General features: G+C 52.0%; 1 long non-coding RNA gene across 1 annotated transcript; it reads right to left on the bottom strand.

Annotated features, from left to right (window-relative positions):
• Positions 1-1,463: 1,463 nt before the first annotated feature.
• Positions 1,464-10,284, bottom strand: LOC123349805. The gene is made up of 5 exons (XR_006573656.1): positions 10,227-10,284; positions 9,183-9,207; positions 6,845-6,894; positions 5,625-5,656; positions 1,464-1,697 (listed from the first exon to the last, which is right to left on the bottom strand). It is a non-coding gene; the product is annotated as an uncharacterized LOC123349805 (long non-coding RNA).
• Positions 10,285-10,492: the final 208 nt, after the last annotated feature.

The following is a 10,492-nucleotide window of genomic DNA, read 5'->3' on the forward strand; positions in this document are numbered from 1 at the left end:
CCCCGCCACCCCGTGGTCCCGCTCCCCCGGTCGAGTGCGGCAAGTCCCGTGGCCCCGCTACCGAGGCCGCAGCCCCACAGCTCCGCTCTCCGGGCCAGAGTCCCGCAACCCCACGATCCCGCTACCTCGGCTGGAGCCCCGCAACCCCGCGGCCCCGGACCCCCGGCCAGAGAGTGGCAAGTGCGGCAGCCCCGTTCCCGTGGCCGGAGCCCGGCAACCCTGCGGCCCCGCTACCACCGCCGGAGCGCGGAAATTCGAAGTGCTGCCTGGAGAGTACATGCCCCACAAATCGGGCCCCGCACTGGCTAAAGCTGGCCCTGCTCACAATGGTCCAAAGAGCTTCAACTAGGAACAGAAAACAAAGGTACAAGAGCAAGTCCCAAATCCACCAGTGCCTGCAGCATGATCCAGCAACATCACTCAGGTGTTATTGTACCAGCAGCAGGGCCTATGTCACTCACAACACAGCCAGATTTTCCAGAGTTCAGATCTGAGTTAGGCTCCTAATCGCAGTGGCTAGATTTTCCAAAGCACCCAGGACCCAGCAGCTGTCAATCATTGCTCTCAAATGAGAATTTGTATCAGCCTCTGGGTGCCGGCACTTACAGAAACCTGGCGGTCAGCCTAGAATTCCTGCCAAACATCAGCACAAACCCAAACACCAAAGCGACGTAATTGCTTCATGCAGTGACTGCTTTCCAGGGAGCCAAATACTGGCAGGATGTTCTCCTGCATCCACATGGCTGCACTCTCTGGATGAGGCCAATGAACAGTTTCACCAAGCCATAGCTTTTTGCTCATCACATCCCTACAAACCTACATGACATTAAACAGACCTGCAAATTCAAAGGTGATCCAGATGCTGTTGTCAGTGCCTCTCATAATACACCTCTACCCTGATATAACACCAATTCGGATATAACGCAGTAAAGAAGCGCTGGGGGTGGGGAGCAGAGCTGCGCACTCTGGCAGATGAAAGTAAATTCAATGTAACGCAGTTTCACCTATGACGTGGTAAGATTTTTTGGCTCCTGAGGACAGCGTTATATCAGGGTAGGGGTGTATTTGCTGTTTTTCTTAAAGCCCAACTCCCGAGGTGCTGGGATTATGTGAGAATCTTGGGTTTTGTTGAAATTCGTACATTTCTAGCCCTCCTGGTCATGAAGAACACCTGGAAAACCTGATCTCCAAAAGGTCAAACACCAGAAGTCAAATAAAAGCAAACAACATGCAGAATTAAAAACACCTCATGAATTCTTGAGTTAATCTTGGGATTTGGAGGGAGCTGCCTCATGATTTTTGTACACTTTGGGTTGGCAGTGGAATTTCTGAACAGAGCTGAAAGGACTTGGGAGCTGAGTTGTCCATACAAAGAGTCAGGGAGTAGGAATACAGAGTTTGTTTGGTTTTTTTTCCCAATTTTATTCAGAAGAAACTTTTTTCAAAAAAGAAAACAAGTAGCATTTGCCCTAAGAATATTCCAATGTCCGACAGCACTTTGGGTGCTGTGCATTGTCCTGCTGTGGTACCAGAGAAGGTCCCACACATCCTTGCTGCACAGCCCCTTTGGAGGTTCTGTGATGTGGCTGCACACTGACGAGTCCTGCATTTCAGCAAGTGGAACATTAATGACATTTGTCCCGCTGCAGAGCGATGGTCGCGTATGTCGGTGTCTCTTCTCTCTGGGGCGGTGGATGCTTTAAGATAAAACACAGTAATGTTACTTTTCTACTAAGCCAGCTTAAAACCAGAGAAATGAAACCAGAAAATGCGCCTCTGAGAGCACTGCTGTACGTACATGAGGAGCAGTTCTAATGGGAATCTAGGCTGGGAAACACCAACAGCCTCACTTCCCACATCAAGCCCTCTGAGCCATGGAGCTCCAATTTCCCCCTCCGCAGCCTTGTTCTGGCCCTTTTTTGCCCCCCAGCTGGAAAGAGTTTTTGGGCAGAGTGCTGGCTGGAAAGAGGCTTGGAGCTGGGATGAAAGAAAGTGATGTTCTGTAAGTAAATGGGGTTGTATCTATGAACATACCTGTCTCTGTCATCACTTTCACCTCTCAATCTTGCTATGCACAAGACCTAAATTACTGGCTAAAGGAGAACTGTGGCAGGGCGACAACTCACCGGCATGGCACCTCCTGCGGGGCATCTCAGGAATTAGCTCTTCCATCTCAGAGTGCCCTCTGGAGGCCAGTGTCTCACCTGCCACTGGCCCCTGTGTGCCTCCCAGATCCTGGTGCCCTTTGCCCAGGGGTTCTGGCCACTGCAGCACCCCCTCACTCTGGGTCTCTCCTCTCAGGGGAACCCCCTTTCCCCACCTCACCTCAATGGCAACTGCCAGTCATCATCTAGCTCTCACTCTCTGGGGAAGACTGCAGTCTGTAAACCACTCATCATCGGCAAGGGGGGTTGGACCAGCTGCCTCTGCCTATCTCTTAGCTGCCCCCCTGCAGCCCTTTTGTGGGCCCTTAAATAGGCCTGCGGCATGAGGTTTTGCTAGGCTGGAGCTCCCCAGCTCCCTCTGCCCTTCCCCTACCCTGCTCCCAGGAAGCCAGGTCCTGCTCTCTCAAAAGGCGAGAGAGAGTGTCTCTTGAGTGCCTGGCTCACAGCCCTCTTATAGGGACAGATGTAGCCTGATTGGGGCGTGGCCTCAGCTGTGGCTGCTTCCCCAATCAGCCTTTCCCCAGCCACAGCCCTCTCCAGGGCTGCCTTTAACCCCTCCGGGCAGGAGCGGGTTGACCACCCCGCTACAAGAACCAATATATAGAACATCGAGAGGGTTAAACTGCTTCCGAATTCACATGAGTCACAAAAATCTCTGCAAGTAGTGCCCTGTCCTACAGTCAATTACTAAAAGCTCTAAGGGATAAATCATCATTTGTTAGCATAGAATCATAGATGACTAGGGTTGGAAGGGACCTCAGGAGGTTCCAGTCCAACCCCCTGCTCAAAGCAGGACCAAACTCAACGAAATCATCCCAGCCAGGGCTTTGTCAAGCCTGACTTTAAAAACCTCTAAGGATGGAGATACCACCACCTCCCTGGGTAACCCATTCCAGTGCTTCACCACCCTCCTAGTGAAAAAGTTTTTCCTAATATCCAACCTAAACCTCCCCCACTGAAACCTGAGACCATTACTCCTTGTTCCGTCATATGCTACCACTGAGAACAGTCTAGATCCATTCTTTTTGGAACCCCCCTAGAGGTAGCTGAAAGCTGCTATCAAATCCTCCCTCTCTCTTCTCTTCTGCAGACTAAACAATCCCAGTTCCCTCAGCCTCTCCTCATAAGTCAGGTGCCCCAGCCCCCTAATCATTTTTGTTGCCCTCTGCTGGACTCTCTCCAATTTGTCCACATCCTTTCTGTAGTGGGGGAAGGGGGCAAAAACTGGACACAATACTCCAGATGTGGCCTCACCAGTGCCAAATAGACGGGAATAATCACTTCCCTTTATCTGCTGGCAATATTCCTATTAATCCAGCTCAATATGCTGTTGGCCTTCTTAGCAACAAGGGCACACTGCTGACTCATACCCAGCTGACAGTAATCCCCAGGTCCTTTTCTGCAGAACTGCCGCTTAGCCAGTCGGTCTCCAGCCTGTAACAGTGCATGAGATTCTTCCATCCTAAGTGCAGGACTCTGAACTTGTCCTTGTTGAACCTCATCAGATTTCTTTTGGCCCAATCCTCCAATTTGTCTAGGTTCCTCTGGACCCTACCCCTACCCTCCAGCATATCTACCTCTCCACCTAGCTTAGTGTCATCTGCCAACTTGCAGAGGGTGCAATCCATCCAATCATCCAGATCATTAATGCATAAGAACAGCCAAAGTAATTCTAGGAAAATCTCTGGAAAGTGAATGAAACTCCCTTTCTCTGAGATCACTCGAGTTGTTTGCCCAAACTTTCAGGACAAGATCTACATAGAGATGAGCCATGGAAATCAAATTTCATACTCTCTGGAATGGGTTTGTGGAGGTGTGTGTGAAAATAAGAGCAATGACAGAATGCTAACTTCAGCCTTAACTCCGAGGAGACCAGCTACCCCTCCATGAGAGCAGCGCACAGCTCCTCCCTTTGTGACACTGCTTTAAACATTCAATAAAATGTTACATATTAAAAATAATAATAATACTAGAACAGAACGTCAGTGACCCAAACTCCTCCCATCCATCTGTAGAGGAGGAGAAATAAAAATCCAGGGTTATTGTTCGTTGCCAATATCAGCTAGAGTGTGGACAAATAATTATCATATGGAAGCAATTGGGGGACAGAAGCTCTGTGTTAGCAGCTTTCCCTGCCACTAACATGGTACCCTGAGTGTGTGCACCACCGCACAGCCGCTGCTAGCATTGTGAGACCGTGCATGCCCCACTGACACCTACAGCGCATGGAGACCCAGTGGGGGAAATCCTGCCCCCATTGAAGTCACTGGGAAATTCCCAGGCTTTCACCCATTGTCTGTCTTTCTTGCTCTGTAGGAGGCTGAGGCTGAGGCTGGGGCTGAGGCTGAGGCTGGGGCTGGGGGGGGGTTACCAGCCAGTGGTGCTGGGACTTCACTAACAGGATCCGTCTCACTAGACCCGATTCCCACTTGGGTAACATTTTGGAGGTTTTCAAACCTGCCTGGGGGATTTGACCATCCAGTTCCCAGGAGATTGAATGGGAACTTTGAAACCTTGAACATCTCTGCCTGGGTTGTTTGTCTGACTGCAGAGGGTGGTGGGGAAAGCCCCTCTGTAGCCAGATAGATTTTCAGGCCATGGGGGATTTTCCCCCATCACTGTGGTGTGGAGTTTGGGAAGGATGTTTTCCTCTTGCCTGGATGCTTGTCTGTGGTGGGCAGGGCCTGACTGGCCAGGCTAACAGCAGATGTGGGAGCCAGCTGCCTGCTCCTGGGACTTGGGTGGAGATCTGGGTCAGCAGCAGTGAGACCAGAGTAACAGACCAGGGCAGCCCAGAGGGGGGGGCAAGTGGGGCAATTTGCCCCAGGCCCTGGGCCCAGCAGGGGCCCCCACGAGAGTTTTTCGGGGCCCCTGGAGCAGAGTCCTTCACTCGCTCCGGGGGCCCCGGATAACTCTCGCGGGGCCCAGGCCCCCGGAGCTTCTTCGCTCCAGGTCTTCGCTGGCCGGGGGTCCTTCCTCTCCGGGACAGAAGGACCCCCCCACCGCCGAATGACCCCCGAAGTGGGACCCGCCGCCGGAGTGCAGCCGGGTCTTCGGCGATCATTCAGCGGCGGGGGGGGGTCCTTCTGTTGCGGGATCCGCCGCCGAAGTGCCCCGAAGACCCGCGGTGGGGGCTGCACTTCGGCGGCGGGTCCCACTTCGGCGGTAATTCGGCGGCGGGGGGTCCCCGCCGTGGGTCTTTGGGGCACTTTGGCGGCGGGTCCCGGAACGGAAGGACCCCCCACCGCCGACTTACCGCCGAAGCAGGGGCCCTCCCACCGTCGAAGACCCCGGGCCCCCGGAATCCTCTGGGCGGCCCTGTAACAGACACAACCTGAAGCCTGGGAATCCTAAGTAAATCCATGTTCCAAGCCCACGGGTCACTGCCGAGCTGGAACAGGCAAACAAATCGCTCTTTTCTATCACTTCACTTTGTCGTTAATAAAAGCTGAGACTCACCCCAGAGCTTCCCACCCAATTCACGGAGGCATCTGGGGAGAGAAGGACAGTTACACATGGTCATTTGGCTGTAAATGACCTTAAGGGAAGGCACCTCGCTGAGCACAAATTATAACCCCCCAGCTCCCATCTCTCCCCCAGCCAGGGCAGGGCTCCCCCTTTGGCAGCACTGAGCACAATGGAGCCTGATCCTGATCAGGGTCGCTAGGGGATACTGAAGAAGAAGGATTTTGGCCTGCTAAACCCAGGGTTGTGAGTTCAATTCTTGAGGGGGCCACTTAGGGATCTGGGGCAAAAATTGGTCCTGCTAGTGAAGGCAGGGGGCTGGACTCAATGACCTTTCAAGGTCCCTTCCAGCTCTAGGAGATAAGTATATCTCCTATTATTATTTTTTGGGGGTTGGACTAGATGACCTCCTGAGGTCCCTTCCAACCCTGAGATTCTATGATTCTATGATTTAATGCAGCTGTTGAAGATGTTCAATGGAAACTGTCTGTCTGGGTTTTCCACAGAGCTATTTTGTCAGAATATTTCAACATTTTGTTCAAAAAATGAGTGCCCCAAAACTGAAATATTTTGGCCAAAAGCAGAAATATTCTGATTCAAATACCACCCTAGTGGGACTTGTAGTTCAGTTGCCTCATGCTGATATTCTCTTCTATAGGTTGAGCTGGCTGGCTGGACCTATCTCCCATGATACACTGCAACCAGGGACTCCCATGATGTACTACTTCCCATCACCAAGAGGGGAGAAAGTGGTGCATCATGGGAGAGCCAGAGAGCCCAGCTCAAAGAGACCAGAAGGATGAGACACCTGAACTACAGCTCCCAAGAGGCACTGTTGCACCTGGCTCCCAGGGAAAAGGGTGGGACACTTTCCAATGGGAGCTTTCCCTGGGATGTGCCCTTTTCATGAAGGACGGGGAGTGGTAACAGTTTAGCTCAGTCCCCTAACCCATGGCAATGCAGGACTGGGGATTACAGGCAAAGGGTGGGACAAAGGAACCTCAGGCATTCAGATGCACGAGCTTTGGGGCCCCAAGAACTCTTTGTCCTCATCCACTTTGATAACAGGCAGTTCGTAGTTGTAACTCTTGGCCAGACACTCTGATCTGGGATCTGTCCATCCCCCACCAATTAACAAATTTACCCCAACCCCCGCCTTTCTCCCTCATGTGCAGGTGACTCCAGTAACCCCAATACTGTCCACAAGCTCTTACATTCAATATGATCTTCAGGAGTGTTGCTGGTGCCATGCTCGGCTCGTTCCCTGTGGGGAGTAATAAGGACACGGGGTATCAGTGACACCGTGTGCTCTCTCTCTCTCTCACCTTAGTGACCTGAATCTGTTTTCAGAGATCCAGCTGTGAGGAGATTTCTTCCCATGGCTGGTTCTGCTGCTAGGACCTTATATCTCCATTCAGCTCACAGTGGAAAGGCAGCAAGCCCTACTTCTGGGTAATCAGGGGACATGGTGGCTTCACTATTTATGCAGAGAAAGGCTAATAAAGATGAGACTTGAACATTCCGTTCTACTTCAGCAAAATGGCTAAGAAACCAACTAACCAAAACCCCACTAGGTCAGCATGGAGTTAAGATTTGGGGGGAATCAAAAATCCCTGACATCTCAGGGCAGTTTTCACAAAGTTAGAACTAGGTGACATTTTTCCACAGACATTTTTTTCATGAATAATAGTTTAACCAAAATCAAATGTTTGGCCAAAACCAAACATTTAATGAAATTTTGAATGAATATTTTTATTTTGTTTTGTTTCACTTTAAATTATTTTGTCAGAAAAATATCAACATATTTTGTGAAATTTTTTGAACAAAATTGTTTATTTGAAATTTTTTCATTCAAATAAAACTGGAATTTTGGCCAGGGCTGCTCACAATGTAGAAAGACGGAATATTCATTGTTAAGTCTCAATTCTGCATAGTGTGGAAATGCAGCTTCAGACCCCACTTCTGGCCCAGTCTGCTAACCAGCTCCCACGTCCCAGGAGGGCAGAGTGGGGGTGTTTGGGGGCAGAGACTGGTCATATGGCAGGAGGAGGGAGGGAGGGAATATTTGGGGAGAGGCAGCTCAGGAGCCCTATAGATGGGGTGCAGGAGTCAGGCAGAGAACATACACTGCTGGGAGTCAGGGGAGAGGACTCCTGGTACTGAGAGTCTGTGTGTTGTGTTCCTCCTACCCCCCACCAGTTTTCTTGGCAGAGTCACTGCCCTGGGATTCCAGTCTGGGCCGGACACTGGCAGAGCCTGGAAACTGCCCTTAGTCTCCCCATGCACCTTTCCCTCTCTGTGTGTCCAAATGGTCACCCCATGGACTCCCTGGACTCCCACCTGGTGCTCTCTGCCCCACCCACAGGGCTGGATTCTCCCCCCTATCATATCCAGCTGGGTCAGGACTGTGTAGATTTGCTGGAATCCCTCTCGGGGCAATGTGCAGATGATGAATCAGCTCCGAGATCTGGGGCTGTGAGGCCGGCATGGCCCAGGCAGGGCTTAGAACAAGCGTCTGGGCCCCGTGGCCCTCAGAAGGGCAGCAGCAGGCCTGGCGGGCTGCGGAAGGTGACTGGGAAGTCAGGGGGGAGGGAAACAGGAGTCTGTGGGAGCCCTGAGTGGCAGGTTCTGGCTGCTGAGCAATGGGGAGTGACCCTTAGACAACCTCTGTGGGGCCCCTGCAGAGTCTCTGTATGTGGCGGGTTGGGGAGGGATCCCTCAAAACCCCCTGACAGGGTGGTGGGCAGAGAGCCAGCAGCACTTAGCAGCTCCATGGAAACTGGGGGCATCCTGGGCCCCAATGAGCTGGTCCCCCTGGGCCGTGCTGCAGAGGCGACTGGCTCAGAGCCCCCTTGGAACAATGTATGGTTCACATGGACAGTGCGCTCTGAATCCCCATGGGTGTCCCTGCTGCCCGGCTCTCCCCAACATTCAGAGAAGTGCTACAGCCGCCCCACGCACAGACCTGCACTGAAATCACAGCCACTGTGAGGGAACCTGTTGTGGGTGTTTTGGGGCGAGTCCGTGTGTGGACGCGCCGAGCCTGGCACTAAACCAGATGCAGCCGATGGAGCTAACGTTGGGTGTTACCCACTGCAGCTGGATGGACTGGAGAGCCTTGGTTCCCAGCCAGGCCTGGCCACTCCCAGCCATGCCCCAGAAGAACAGACCCGGTTCTAGGGAACTGGCTGGGTCGGTTGGTGTCGCTTTGTGGCTGACTAGCCCCAACACCCCCTGAGTGTGAAGCAGGGTCACTTTCATTCTTTCAAGCATCTCGGGGTGATTTTCAAACAGGCGCACTCTGCTGCCAGTGAATTCGATGGAACACACTGCTTTGGCAAACCCCTTCCTTAAAGTGTCTCCTCCTAACCCCCAGATCCCATCCCAAACAGGGAGTTCATCCTTCCCTGGCCTTTTCAAAAATTCCTCCAGTACAGACTGAAATCCCCAGCATCAGGAGAGCTGAGCTACCCAGCTGCCGGCCCTTCCGTGAGGCAGAGAGAAGGGACCCAGAAAGAAAACGAGATGGGAGAGGGAATAATCTCCTCCTACCTTTGATCCCTTGGTAGAGACATGACTAGAAGCAGTGAGACAATGTGATCAGAGACGTGGACACGTTTTCTCGTGGGCAGAGAGAGAGAGAGAGAGAGAGAGATGGAAACTGAGTGACATGGCCCCAATTCATCATCACATTGATGCAGAGCCCCATCCCCATGGCCCAGCCCAGCTCTCCCCTGTGCCAGCCCCACTGACTGCCCCTGGGAGCGCTGTCCCCAAGTATCACAATTTAAGTTCCAGTCGCACGGCATTTCATGTTCGACGTAAAGCCCTAGGTCTGAGAGTCAGGGGCTTCACTGAGAATCTCGGCTTCCATTAAAAAAAAAAGTGTAAATTTATAACCCTCGTGTTTGGCGAGAAAAGCCTGAAAATGTGACCTGAGAGACACCGCAAAGATCAAATCCCCCCAGGCAAATACAAAGACCTCACACTGGTGACTTGTTGGAAATCCCGTGAGTTTTAAGCCAATCTCGAGATTGTTGGGGTGACTCGAGTGCTGTGAAATCTTGGGGCTGGGGACGCTGTGTGAGGAAAGGTTGGAAGGGCAGAGCTGTGTCCAGAGCTCTGTTATAAGAGTTCTTAGGCCCTGATTCAGGAAAGCACTTACACACGGGCACAGGCATAAGGGCCCTTCCTGACTAGCGGATGCCTTCCTGTACTGCAGGCTTAGGTATCTGTGTGTTGATATTCCATCCATACACACACCCCTTGCTGAGTCCTAGATTGTGACCATCTAGGGGGCAGAGGCTGTCCCCTTCATTACTGATCTGTGCAGCGCCTGGCACAGTGGAGGCCTGATTCCTGACTGGGGTGCCAAGGTGCTAATGCAATAGAAATAATCACAATGATAATCCCTTTCACCATCTCTTTGATTTTTCTCCCCAGCCAGCCTCCCAAAAACACAATTTCACTGTGTCTTTGATCATCTCTCTCCTCCCATCCCAGCAGACACACTGGGCACAGGGGATCTAAGAGATTGTCTCTGCCTCGTCTGTCTGTACATTTGCTAACACTGCTTGGCCTCATTGTCATACCCACCTTTCTTTCCCAGCAGATAAAGCACCACAGCCAGAACCAGGACAGCAGGGATTGTAATTCCCAATGGGAGCTTCAGACCCGGCCCTAGGAAAGAACCTCGATGTGAATGGCCACTCCAAGCAGCCACCAGCAAGTCTCCACTGGCTGGAGCTAGCTGAGTCCCGTGGTAAGTGACCCCTAATGTTCTTATGACCATAACTGTGGTTATCTGCAGGGCAACGTTATTGGCTGTTCTTTGTGAGTAAAGTTCGTTGAAGTTTTTCCAA

The sequence above is a fragment of the Mauremys mutica genome, chromosome 15, assembly GCF_020497125.1.
Source record: "Mauremys mutica isolate MM-2020 ecotype Southern chromosome 15, ASM2049712v1, whole genome shotgun sequence".
NCBI classification, from domain to species: Eukaryota; Metazoa; Chordata; order Testudines; family Geoemydidae; genus Mauremys; species Mauremys mutica.